Source organism: Enhydra lutris, unplaced genomic scaffold (genome assembly GCF_002288905.1).
Source record: "Enhydra lutris kenyoni isolate GAN:26980312 unplaced genomic scaffold, ASM228890v2 scaffoldscaffold93, whole genome shotgun sequence".
NCBI lineage: Eukaryota > Metazoa > Chordata > Mammalia > Carnivora > Mustelidae > Enhydra > Enhydra lutris.
Genome location: NW_019154177.1, coordinates 1,992,330 through 2,006,163, shown reverse-complemented (window position 1 = coordinate 2,006,163; position 13,834 = coordinate 1,992,330). Strand labels below are relative to the sequence as shown.

The following is a 13,834-nucleotide window of genomic DNA, read 5'->3' as shown; positions in this document are numbered from 1 at the left end:
AAAGCACCAAATGCTTGAGATTCTTCCAGCTGCAATCATGGTGTGGGTATAAGACTCAAGAACTTAAAACTTAACCATCTAAGAGTGCTTGACATTCCCAAGTTTGATGTGCTGTGTATGTGGAATTGTAGACATAGACTCAGCATTAAACAATCCCAACACAGAGAAGAAAGTGTGACAACAGGTGACAGGGACAGATGAATTTAGAAGATCTCAGCTGAGTCTGAAGAGTAATGATTTCTGGAAGTAGGTATCCCCAGTATGGTCATCACCACATTTGTTTCACACCTAAAATTTCCTGGTTAGACACTGAGTGGACATACTTCCCAACCATTTCTCCTTCTCTGCCATTTCTCTTCATGGCCATGCTTTATCTTTCTTCTTTTAATGGATATTTCATTCAAGTGAATTCACCAAACTATCCAGTGTCCAACATTACCAATGAATAGCTAGATAAGAAAAAGAAAGAACCACATAGCTGACCTAAAACAGTAGCATGTCTACTTTAATAGCACAAAAGAAGAGAGCTGTCTGCCTAAGGATCCCAAGCCAGGGAACATTTAATAGGGGAGGTGGTTTGAATAAAGAATAACTTGTGTAGGAAAGAAATAGTATTTCCATGAGAGAGAACTCCCTTCAGCAAAGACACAATTGTGAATGTCCAGGATATGGTTAAAATTGTCTTCCAGAGTAGCTACCTTTTATTATTTAGTACTCTTAGCCACTCAGACTTTCCCGAGTTACATGATGTCATCCATTAGATTCAAATCCATTAGATTCAAATTTAAGGAACTTTACAAATAGGCATCTAACATCTTTGCATTTCCAGATGCTCAGCAATCCACAAGAAAGTAATCCTTTCTTAGTAGTCAGTAATTTCTTAGTAATACAAAAAATGTCTGAAAGGGCATGTTTTTAAAGTGGTTGAGTCTCAAAAAAAAAAAAAGTGGTTGAGTCTCTGTCACTTGATCTCAAATGGTAGGACAAAAGAGGGAAACCTCAGCTAGGCTACTCACCTCCTGCAAATATCATGACTAGCACAAATATTCTGAGTCCTTTAATAACTCTTGGTATATGTATTGGGAATTCTTCTCAAACCCTGAGTATTACAAGAGTCATCCTGTGTAAATTCAAGTTGGTTCCTACTCACCTACAGAAAACATAGGAGGATAAATCATAAAAACCAGGAATAAAGCAAGGAAACAGGCCCTGCTGGGATTTGAACCCAGGATCTCCTGTTTACTAGACAGGCGCTTTAACCAACTAAGCCACAGAGCCAGATGTAGTAGCCCTTTCACTTACATCTTGTTTAATATGATTCCACACACCTTAACTATAACAAAGACCAGCATGTGTCTGACCCATGGTTGTCAAAAGAACTGTGAGGATACTTTTGCACCGGTGAGGTTGTGCTCAAGGATGGTGGTACTCTTTTCTCAACTTCAGAAATGTTGACAGCCGGTGGCTCACCACTGAGTTGGTCTCTGAGAACTGTCCTCAACAGAAGAGGCACCTTGCTCAAATTTACACCCACCATTGGGGATGCTTAAATCCAAGACTGGTTGATGGAAGAGTATAAAGTCCTCCCCTCCTCCTATGGACATTTCTGAAGGGCCGTTCCAGGCTCAAATATCCCTGAGAGATCTGCTGGTGGCCTCTGTTAAACTACACCACGCTTATCTTCTGCCTGTTTCCAATCCCACTTCCCTTACCCTCTCCTATTTGCTGATTCTAAGAGCATTCTCAATAAAACTGCACACAACCTCCACCTCCGTGTCTGTTTCCCAGGGACCCGACCACGACCAAAGGCAAGTGACTGATGCCTACTTCGATCTCTAGAGGTCAAAGTAAGTCTGAACGTGGCCCGGACTCAGAAATCATTTACCACAGCAAGTACCCTGGTAAAATAAAAGTGATCGTAATATTAATATTCTACCCTACACACTTACAGACTTGTCGCCACAGAACAACAACGACAACAATATGAAGATACCTACCAGTTGGTTCAAACGATGTATATAGTTAAAACATGCTCAAGGACCAGAGGAATAATTTACGGCAGTAAAAGCAAGTACCTGAAACGGGAGGTTAGAAACTAAACGAGACATGTAGCTAGTCAAAGAACACGATTCTCATTTCTACGGAAATTTCTAGGAAATCCAGAAGACCACACAGACGTGCGCATACGTACTTACAAATGGAGCGTGAGGGCCTTTAGACTGCACGCAGACCGATCGGCTTCTGAAAATGCCAGTACCCCAGCTCAGAAGGAGCCGTGGTGGGCAGAGGAGAGGCAGACGCCGCAGGAGAGCAGGGACCAGAGGACTTGGCGGCTCCCGCGGCCCGGGTGGACGCGCACCTGGCGGCAGGTGGGTAAGGCGCCGGCCGGAGAGGGCGCCCCTCCTCGGAGCTTTCCCGCGGTGCTCCTCAGCCTCGCGACCCGGTCAGTCCCGGCGTTTCTCCCGGGCCAGGTAAGGGCCCTGACGCTGGACACGCCCTGCCTCCCACAGACCCCGCCCGGGTTTGCGGGGTCCTGGCTCTCTGCTCCGGGTCCCGGCGGGGTCAGAAGCTCCCGGAGACCACCGCGGCTCTGGTGCCCGCGCCGACGCCAGCCCCGCACTCGGGCGCCACCGCGCGTCCGGTGCGCCGCACTGCAGCTCCACGTCGGCGACGCTCCCCGGCGGACTCGGGGTGGGCGGCCGGTCTTGCAGGGTCCGGGGTCCCCAGGGTCCGGGCGGAGCTGACCTGCCGAGAACAGGCCCCAGGAGCGGGGAGGCACCCGGGGCCCGCTGCCGGGGGTTGGCCTGAATCTTCTCAGGTTTTCCTGGAAGAAGCATGATCCGTTGAGCCCGAATATGGGACTTTTGCCTTCCCTTCTCCCCCATCTGCCCATCCAGAGAAGAAGAACGCAGGGAATCAGAACGATTCTCTTTTCCCAAGAGAAACCTCAGGATAGGAATGTTGTTCCTGTGTCTTTTCGGAAAAACCCCACGCGTCCCGGCCGGTTAGCTCAGTAGGTTAGAGCGTGGTGCTAATAACGCCAAGGTCGCGGGTTCGATCCCCGTACGGGCCAAGCTGCAGCTGGTTTTTTTGCACTACCCCGGGAGGAACGGAACGGCAGGCCTCGGGCTTTGTGGAGGAAACAATCTCTGAGCCCGTTTGCTGCGAGTCCTGGTCCCCAGACGGACAGAGTCAAGGACCAGCCTGGGTTCCTAGCAGGGCCCGCTCGGCCCCAGAGACGAGGGACAACATACAGCGCTTATCTTGCTTGCTTTTCCCGTGAAGAAATTGTTTTTGGGAGGGGGAAATTGTATTATTTGACAGTTACCTCTGAAAACCAGTTGTGGAATCACCCTTTATATCACTTCTTATGCGGCATTCCGCATTTCCCAGTTCAGTCTAAAAGAAAAAAAAAAAAGACTAAAAAACGAGAAAAAAATTTTTGCTTTAATAGTAAGAACGGCCAAGATCTTTGTTTTATACGCTCTCACACTTTATCTGAAATAAAAGGGTTAAGTAACTCGAAACACAATTTTTTTTTAATTTTTTGCATAAGTAATGCCTACATTGATGTGTTTCAAAAAGAAACTTTAAAAAGATAAATGGAGATGTTTCCCTTTCACCCTTATTCTTCATCAGCCCCCTTCTCACCATCCCGTCCCAGGTAAGTTCTGTCCATAATTTCTCATTTAGCCTTACTGGTTTTCCTTAGGCATGGATACATAAATATTTATATTATTTTTTCTTCTTTTTCACACAAAAGATTTACACATTGTTTTGCACTAGCACTTTTTTCTTAGTATATCTTGAGTATTTGTGATTGCACTTTGTACCTGGTACACTGTGAAAGTTAAAGCTTATTTTCCAAAGACTTGGTCCTGCCCCTGGTGGAGCTCGGATGTCGCGAACCACAGAGTCGCAGAAACCTCCAGGTTCCTAGAGCGGACCGGAAATGACGCCCGCGGTGGGAAGCCGAGCGTCGGGTTGGGGACCCAAGCGGTCCCTGTGCTCGCCGGCTCTCTGCGGCTACGGGCTCCCTCGGAGTGCGAAACCGGCTCCCCGAAGCCGGAGGCGCCGCAGGACCGCCATGGGCTTTGAGGCGGCCCGAGAAGGGCCAGGCTTCGGAGCCTGCCACCTGACGAAGGCGGGACGTGGGGGGACGCGTTCAGAAACGTAGGTCTGCGACGAGAGCTGCCCCCGCGGCACTAAGGCTGGTTCAGGAGGCGCCCGGCTGCGGGGGAAGCAGTAGTCGCTTCTCCTCGGCCTTCAAGAGGGAACGGAGGGGATGACTGTGCGGAGACAGCCCGCGGCCCGGCTGCAGATGGAGCTGGCCTGGGCGCTCCCCACCAGGTGAAGTCCACCCGGAGCAGACTGGCCTTGCGGATGGCAGGACGTCCCTGTTGGTGCGTGTGGTGGGGGGGGGGGGGCGGAGGGAGCACCGAGGGGCTCAGGTGCTGGCGCGGCGGGTGCTGGAGGATAACAGCAACTGCTCAGGATAGCAGCGTCTTCTGCAGAACCACCCTCTGGAAGGCAGAAGCGATGTGACTGTGTTGAGTGCACTGATGATTCTGCGCATCGTAAGTGTGAGATGTGTATTGTCACAGGGCGAGCCTGTGGTCAGATGATAGCAGTCCATCGACCTCAACAGCCTGCCTCTACCCTGAAGTCATTAGAGATGAAAGTTCTTGAGCAGTGTTGATGTGCTGACAGTGCTCCTGCCAGATCCCAGAGTCCGTCTGGCCCTTCCTTCTGGGCGGGCGCTGTTCTGGGACACTGCCTTGTTCCTGATCTTAAAGGGAAAGCTCTCCTTTCTTCACCTTTGAGAATGATGTTAGCTCTGGGCTCATATTCGATCTTAAATTATGTTTAGGTACATCCTTGTGAACCTAGTTTGTCGAGAGTTTGTTTGTTTGTTTTTATCATAAAAGGTGGTTGAAACTTGTCAGATGGTTTTTCTGCATCTATTAAGAAGATCATGTGATTTTTACCCTTCGTTCAGTTCATGTGGTGTGTCCTACTAATCCAGTCATCTCTGAGGTGTGTTGATGATGATGAATATCCCGGCAAACCTGGCAAGACTGTGTCCCAGATCTATCAGTTACGGTGAGTCAAATTTTGTGTTCACTTAGGCTGCAGAAGCCTTTCAGTTTTTGATTTCTCAAAAAGGGAGTCTGTCCACGAATTGATACTAAATTGGTGTGTTTGTGGGAATAAGAAGGTCCTCGGCTTCCTACACCATGTCTTGCTCTAGAAATGGCACTAGTCCGTTGTTCTCAGCACCTCTTGACTGATCCACCCACTCTTGGAGTACAGCCCGAGCGCTCGCGGTGGCTGTCACACCCACTAGTGCCATAGTTCCAGTGACTGCTCCCTGGGAGTGCAGAGACCATCCTGGAAGTTTAAGTAGTTCTGTGGCAAAGGAGCTTGAGCTCTTGACCATTCCAGTGTTGGAATGATTTATCATTTTCTGAGCACTGGGGCCATCATTCTGTGATGCGTTCGTCATTCAACAAATAGCGCGGTGATGACATGCCGGGCTGTCCTAGGCAGTGGGGAAACAGACCAAGGCCTCAGGCCTTTCCTGACTCCTGTTTCTCTCCTACCACATGTCTCATCTCATCACTAAGTCCAGTGGCTCTACCTGCAAAGTAAGCCCAGTTTGAGACTTCCAGTGCCCTCCTCAACCACACACTGCTCCAAACCACCATCATCTCATATGGCCTCACTATTCCAGTAACTCCTGAGTTCCTTGCTTTACCTCGGGCCCCACAGTCTAATCATAACGCAGCAACTGAGCGAATGCATAGAACTGTGAGTCCCGTCTCCCGTTCCTTTGCTCCAGTGGCTTCTCAGAATAAACACCAGATTCTTTAATGTTACCTGATGATCTTACACAATCTGGTCTCTGTCTCCTTTCTGACATCTAGTGCTCTCCTCTCTCACTCCACCATGCCGGCCTTCTTGCCTGAAGCGATACACGATTGACTATGAAGTAGGGAAGTCAGTCATTGTCATACGTATCCACACAAAGTGAATAAGGTTTGGACAGTGCACTTGGGTAAGCTTCCAACCCGAGCTTGGGCCTTGGAAGAGAGATTTATACTGGCAGATGAGAAGAGGGAAGCAAGAGGACCTAGTAGATGGGATCGAGCAAAGGCCGAGGGTTGTAGCACTCTAGCGATAGCTCCATATGTTAGCCATGTTTGTTTGCAAACCAGTGTTAGGCACCTGGAACAGTACAGGCACCACAGTAGGGGGTTGAGACTTACTCACTGAATGAACGAGAGATATTTGGATGGTACTTAGTGGGCAATGGGACAGAAGGTTTAGATGGTGCCCATTCAAGGAACACTTGACTGTATAGGATTTGAGAAACAATATGGCGCATGTTTTTGGTAGAGAGGTTGAATTTTTGGAGGGAGTAGACAGAAATAAAGCTGGAAAGATAGGTCGAAGTGAGATTAAGGAAGGGCTTGGATGTCACTCAGAGGTTTACATTAGGTGTGCTCAGGGAGATGTTGGGGGGCTTCCAAGCAGGGGGAAACCAGATGAAGTGACTGTCAGTCTGGAGTCTGGAATGATGGCAATAATGGCTGGAGCCCGGGAGAGACACGTTCCAGAAACTCAGGCTTAACACACCATGGGCCTACAGTACTTGTTAAATAAGGAATTGAATTGCAGAAGGGATATTGGGGCTAGAATGGGAGATTTAAGAAAGTTTCAGGAATGAGGAATCATTTAGAATTGTCTTTGAAGGATGAGGAGGAAATTTGGAGGGTCTGGGGACACACCTCCCCACGTCTTCCCTTTCCATCAGTGCTTTAAGAGGAAGAACCTGAACAGAGACATGATCCTCACCTGTCATGTCCTGGCCACCATCCTGGTGTGCTCTTCCCTCGTCTCCTCCCGGGTGGAAAGAGAACTGCCTGGAGAGGCCTGCATCCTCGTCAGTGCGCCCTTCAAAGACCACAGTAGTCAGATGTGCTGGGAGCCCAAATACAAGCCCAGTGAGTCCCGGGGTAAGCTGCAGCCTCGGGTACCTGCCGCCCTGGCCACTCCTTCCTGCTCCCTGGACACCTCGGCACCGGGAAAACAGGGGAGTGGACCCTTAAAAAGGACGAACTTCTCAGACTCTTTTGTCCTTCTTCCCTGATTCTAGCCTACTTCCTCCTGGGTAGAGTTTTCATGGTCAGCGCCCTTCTCTCACTCTGCTTCAACTTTGTGTTGCTGACCTTCCCGCAGTTACTCCCTGAGACCCAGAAACAGTATGTTTCCTGTGCTGGTGTCTTCATCATCACAGGCAAGGAGAGGCGGGAATGAACTCAGAAGGTCTTGGCTTTGGGTTAGGGTGGGATTTTCTCTTGATCCGCTTTTTAATCACTGTTTGGGAAAGTACAGAGGAAGAGGAAAGTCTAGGAGAAGCACATCGTCTCAAAGGAGGCAGAAGGAAAGTGAGGGGCAGTAACAAGGGCACGATTCTGGTTCATCGATCACGACCCTGCCGTGAAACTTTGGAGGACTGGCAGAGGCTAATCAGGAGACCTGCATCTCCCCTTTCTTGGGTCCACAGGTAATTTTGTGTTCCTCTCATTATTAATGCATACATGCAAATTTTGGAAGTGTCTCAGGGGCCCAGTCCACCAAAAGTCACCTGTAAGTTTCCTTACTTCATGAACGTGTCCAGCTCTGTCCTGTTTCTAATGTCTGGTCAGTGATCATTGGATTCTGATGAGGAAGGTGAGTTAACCTCCCAGGCAGTGGGTAAAGCTCATTTCTTTGATCTCCCTATTTTTTTTGTCTTAGAGTCTCAGACATGTGGAAGTTACATCCGCAGCTTTCTCCAATTCTCAACTTTCTCCAATTCCTCTGTGGTTTCTGGGCATTGGAGGCCCTTACGATATTTGCCCGCGACTTCTTCCTATTGTCCGGTGACCTGTATTAGAAACTTTGTTCCTTCATGATTTCTTCCTGCAGTTCAGTTTTGCAATATAAATCCTCAAATTGGGATTGAGAAGCAATCTCTCTGCACCAACTTGAACAAGGGGTCAAATGCAGAATATGGGAAAGAATTGTTTCCCTTTTTTGACAACAGGAAACAGAGGACCACATGTAGGACTGGTTACATAATTTGGGAGGCCCGGTGCGAAATGAAGATGTGGAGTCTCTTGGTTGAAAATTCTTAGCAATTTCAAGATGCTGACAGCAGAGCTTTAAAGCAAGCGTGAGCTCCTCCGAGTGCAGGCCCCGTGTTGCTGCCCAAGTTGCACATCCGGGAAGTGAGCTCGGACACTGTGTTATGCGATATGTGATAACAACAACGTGTGTGGTTGACCCACGCTGTAGTCTCTGGACCCATTACACTCTTTAAAATGAGAGATTGTCCGAGAATCATGAGTGTAGTTATTTTGTTAGGAGCCCTCTGTCTTTGCAGTTCCCAGCGTTTGGAAGCTGCTGGCGTTTTAAAATCTCAGCCTCGCCACATGGATGCCGTCTCATCGGAAGACACAGAGCTGAGCCTGGAACCACGCAGAAGGCGTGAGTGTGGTGCGGCAGACTCGGCGCCCTAACTGGGGATTTCTCAGGCATTCACCCCAAAGATGGTGTCACTGATTCGGGAAGGCCCTGACTTCTTCCCCTTGTTCTGTTCATTTCTCTTTCTGGAGCCTCAGGTCACAGGTCTGTTTCGGGGCAGAGGAAGGGAAGGGGTAGCATTGTGTGTGCAGGGCTAGCGGAGGAAGGGAAGGGGTAGCATTGTGTGTGTGGGGCTAGTGGAGAGGCGGCCTTGCCTTTCGGCTACAGGATTACGCAGGTGCTTGTTCGCCGTTATCTCTGCTTCTCTGTGCTCGCTGGGGACCTGCCTCACGGGGGTGTCTCCTTGTCCTAAACAAAGCCCTTTCCCCATCTGTGAAGTTTAGGTTTTAATAAACACTCTCTTCCCTCTGGAAGTGTGAAAGGTCGTTTATTCTCACGGCGTCATTTCCACAACTGTTGCCGGTGGGCACAGTGTTTGTGTTTGGGGGCGGGCCTTCCTCACTCTGGTAGCTGGTTGTCTGGTGTCACCAGAAGGGCAGCGTCTGTGGGGACCTACCTCTAGCAAACCACTGCTGTGGGAGGGGACAGAGAGGGGGCCTAGAGAGCAAAGGGACACTGCCAAGCTGGAGGCAGTCTTGGGGGACATGTTGCCTTTGCACGGAGCATATCCCACACAGGTGTTTGACTGATAAAGGTGTTGATGAGATGATACAGTTTTTAGAGAAGTGAGAAATGAATTCTAGACTATTTTAAAAGCTACAGAAATTAATCAGAAATATTTTCACTAAGGTCAGCTTATAAAGGAAAAGAATGGTTTCCTTTTAAGGGGCAAAGGACAAATATTTACTGAGTACTTACTACTTACCAGGTGCCATGCTACACACAGTGTGTGTGTGTGTGTCCTGTGCATGTGTGTCTGTCTCTGCATGTGCATGTGTGTGTGTGTCTGTGCATGTACATGTCTGCGTGCGTGGGTGTGTGTGTGCATGTGTGCGTGTGTAATAAAGTTTTATTTTAAGTATTTCATCTTTTCTCTGTTGTTCTGCGTATATCTTCAGTGTAAAGAGCCAGAGGATTGAAATTTTGCCATTTGCAATGGTGTGGATGGAACTAGAGGGTGTTATACTAAGTGAAATAAGTCAGTCAGAGAAAGACAGTTATCATATAATCTCACTCACACGTGGAATTTAAGAAACATAACAGGGTCATGGAGGAAGGGGGGGAAAATAAAATAAGATGGAATCAGGGAGACAAACCATAAGAGACTCTTAATCATAGGAAACAAACTGAGGGTTGCTGGAGGGGATGGCAGTGGGGGGATGGGGTGACTGGGTGGTGGGCATTAAGGAGGGCACGTGATGTGATTCTGTGATGAGCACTGGATATTATATGAGACTGATGAATCACTGACCTCTGCCTCGGAAACTAATTTAAAAAAATCCAAAGGATTGGTTTTTTTCACTATTTCTGAATTTACTTTTCTCCTCTTTTTAATTATACAAGTATTATAGATGGTTGTTGTCAAAACACATAAAACACATCGATTTCCTGTTGAAAACAAAAGCTACCTGTTGGTCTCTCCCTCTATCCAGAAAGCCTGGTGGGAAGGGAGAAACTTAGTTTTTTTTTTCCCCTCAGTGTTGCATTCCCAATATCAAGATGCATGTTTAAAAAAAAGTTTAAGGGATAAATTGGTAGCTATTGTTAATTATATATTAGATGAAAAATTAATATCTGTAAAGGATTTTACAGGGATTATACACCATGGGAAGGCACCTTGGGGGATGTCAGAGAATTCTGCCTACCTCAAGATACAACAACAGAGGTTGGAGTTGAGTGGAAATTGCCAGTATCACTGACAATTGGAGGAATTTAATAAAATCAAGTGCCTCATACAACAGGTTCAGATCTTCCCAGTGGCAGAGATAGGTGTGGGATCACAGTTTTAGATCAGCTGGCTCTCTGGTGAGGAAAAGTAACATAAGGAAACTTCTATAGGGATGGAACCTGGACATGGGTGCCATGGTCATGACAGTCTGAACAATGTCACTTACTGACCGCTGGGAGACTGCTGTATTTTCTCATTAGCGAGTGTCAATTGGGTAAAATCTTTGCCACCTGGAGTCTCACTTCAGAAAAAAATAGGCCCTCCACTTCCACTCATCCTCTCTCTCTCCTTAATCTATGAGAAAGAAAAAAGATGACAAAACCCACCTTTGGTAAGAATGAGTCTTACCTCTCTGTGGAGATTGAATCTCTCTCAAACCAACTTATTTCTGACTGTGAAGACACAGATGAACTCCTTGGGAGGAACTCTCTTCCTTCTGCGCAGGAAGTCCAGGAAGGCCAGGAGCAAACATGAAGCTCAAGGCTCAGACTGAAATTTGAGACAGCTCATGAAAACGACCCACTGAGCCGCCCCCAGTATCAGAGAACTTTCAAATGTGGAATCCCCATGTTTGATCTCAAAATATAGATGCAATTTAACTATCAGGACAAATTTTATCTAATTTTTAAACTGATTTTGAAGTTTCTGTTAAGGACTGCTATAAAAGAAATGTGGGAGTTTCTTCTAAGGGCCAAGGGGACTAACCTATACGGTGGCCAAGAGACTTCTTAATTCACCAGGCATGTAACTGCTGTTCATGACATAAGGATTATTACCTCCATTTAACAAAGAAAGATATCAAGTCTCAGAGAGTCAATGGGAAAGTCAGGATTAGAACATTGGTTGTTGAGTTCCAAACTTCACAGTCTTTCAAATCATCTTGCCCCATACATTTTAGAGAGAACAGAATTTAGTAGTCTGGCTTTTCAATGGGGAGAATATGGATATTCAATAATACAGTGTTGGTATGCAGAAGAATGAAACTGGACCACTTTCTAACACCATACACAGAAATAGACTCCGGGTGGATGGAAGACCTAAATGTGAAACAGGAACCCATCAAAATCCTAGAGGAGAACACAGACAGCAACCCCTTTGACCTTGGCTGTAACAACTTGCTAGACATGTCTCCAAAGGCAAGGGAAACAAAGGCAAAAATGAACTACTGGGACATCATCAAGATAAAAGGCTTCTGCACAACAAATGAAACCGTTGACAAAACTAAAAGGTAACCTATGGAATGGGAGAAGACATTTGCAAATGACATATTAGATAAAGGGCTAATATCCAAAATCTGTAAAGAACTTACCAAACCCAACATCCAAAAAACAAACTGTCCAGTTAAGAAATGGGCAGAAGACATGAACAGACATTTCTCCAAAGGAGATATCCAAGTAGCTAACAGACATGAAAAAAAAATGCTCAGTATCAGCTCTCACCAGGGACATAAAAATCAAAACCAGAATGAGATTACCACCTCACACACAGTCAGAATGGCCAAAATTAACAACTCAGGAAACAGATGTTGGCAAGGATGTGGAGAAAGGGTTACCCTTTTATGCTGTTGGTGGGAATGCAAGCTGGTGCAGCTGCTCTGGAAAACATATGGAGATTGCTCAAAAAGTTAAAAACTATCCTATCACCCAGCAATTGCACAACTAGGTATTTATCCAAAGGATACAAAGGGGCACATGTACCCCAGTGTTTATAGTAACAATTTCCACAACAGCCAAACTATGGACAGAGCCCAGATGTCCGTTGACAGATGAATGGATAGAGAAGCTGTGGTCCATATAGGCTATGGAATACTACTCAGCCATCACAAAGAATAAAATCTTGCCATTTGCAAAATGCAACTAGAGGGTATAATGCTAAGTGAATAAGTTAGTCAGAGAAAGACAGATACCATATGATTTCACTCATATGTGGAATTTAAGAAACAAAATAGATGAACATAAGGGAAGGGAGGGAAAAATAAAATAAGAATCAAGAGCGAGGCAAACCATAAGAAATGCTGAACTCTAGGGAAAAAAAAACAGTTGCTGGAGGGGAAGAGGGTGGGGGAATGCGATAACTGGGTGATGGGCATTAAGGAGGACACATGATGTAACAATAATGAGCACTGGGTGTTATATACAACTGATGAATCACTGAACTCTATCTCTGAAACGAATACAGTATATGTTAATTAAATTGAATTTAAATGAAAAAATGTGTTGGGATCACCAGCAGTTCTCTGGAAATAAGGTGGAATTGGATCTGTATCTCACATATTAAAACAGGAAAATTTTGGATAAATCAAAGACCTAAATACAAAAAAGAAATCCTGTACATTCTAGAGGAAAGCACGGCATTCCTCTGTCACTCTTTTTGATCTCCTAGTGGGGGAAAGGCGCATCTAAGTCAGACATTAAACCAGAATACCCCTCACTTGGGCCACAGACCCAAATCACTGCAAAGTTCTAAGGCAAATAACAAACTGGATCATCGGGGACATACCAGAACACATTGGCTTAATTGATTCATATTTAAAGAGCCCCTATAAATCGTTAAGAGAAAGACGTAACAGCCGATAGAAAAACGAGTACACAGAAAAGGAAATGCAGGTGGCTCATGAACTTAAAAAATGCTCAACAACACTAGCCGGAGAAAGGCAAAATCAAGTCCACTGAGGGGCAATTTCAGATTCCAAAGCCCCCCTGTTCTGCTGGCGAGGGTTCTCCTCTGCTCTCTGGGCGAGCTGGAGGGGCAGCGCCCGCAGAGCTCTGACGACCTTTGGAAACAGTAAGAATCCCGCGGCAGGTGGTTCTCGCTTCCCAGGGGCCGCAGAGAAGAGGGCTTCTTCCCTGTGGCCTCAAGGGCAAAGCCCCCAGACTTCCACCCCCATGCAACTGCGGGGCCCGGAGTAAAATCTCATTAGAGGGACTGTGGACGTTTGAGAGTTCTCCTTAGGTTGGCAGTTCGATGGGGCCGGGGCAGAAAACAGCGCAGGCACTACCTCCTCGACCTCCTTACTGCCTGGAGGCAGAGCAGGATAACATTTTCTAACGTGTTCGTGGGGGGACAGAAAAGCAGACGCGGGATCCGACCCCAGGCTTTGCTGGAGGTCGGCCATTCCCCGAGAGGGCTGCAAAGACGGAAACCTGCTCTACCGGGAGTGGGGTTCGAACCCACGCGGGCACACGCCCATTGGATCTTAAGTCCAACGCCTTAACCACTCGGCCATCCCGGTGGCTGGGCTCCTGCCCTCGGCAATTACTTTTTTATTGGAACCAGTGTATTCGCGCTGCGCCCGAAGGAAATACTTCTGCTTCTGGAGAATCGCACGAGGACGTTGCGATAGAGATGAAGCACGCTTTCCCCTGAGCTCCCCTCGAGAGATCACCGCCTGTGTTGTAGAGAAATTGCTGTTTT

General features: G+C 47.1%; 1 protein-coding gene, 1 long non-coding RNA gene and 3 other non-coding genes across 5 annotated transcripts in view; 2 read left to right on the top strand and 3 right to left on the bottom strand.

The window, feature by feature from the left end:
* LOC111138601 overlaps positions 1–13,834 on the bottom strand; it is an 896,555-nt gene that overhangs the window by 171,269 nt on the left and 711,452 nt on the right. The gene's annotated exons all lie outside the window — the stretch shown is intronic.
* TRNAT-AGU lies at positions 1,205–1,278 on the bottom strand. The gene has a single exon. It is a non-coding gene; the product is annotated as a tRNA-Thr (tRNA).
* On the top strand, positions 3,000–3,073 carry TRNAI-AAU. The gene has a single exon. It is a non-coding gene; the product is annotated as a tRNA-Ile (tRNA).
* LOC111138560 lies at positions 4,144–8,940 on the top strand. The gene is made up of 2 exons (XR_002640043.1): positions 4,144–4,403; positions 5,000–8,940. It is a non-coding gene; the product is annotated as an uncharacterized LOC111138560 (long non-coding RNA).
* Positions 13,570–13,652, bottom strand: TRNAL-UAA. Its single transcript has one exon. It is a non-coding gene; the product is annotated as a tRNA-Leu (tRNA).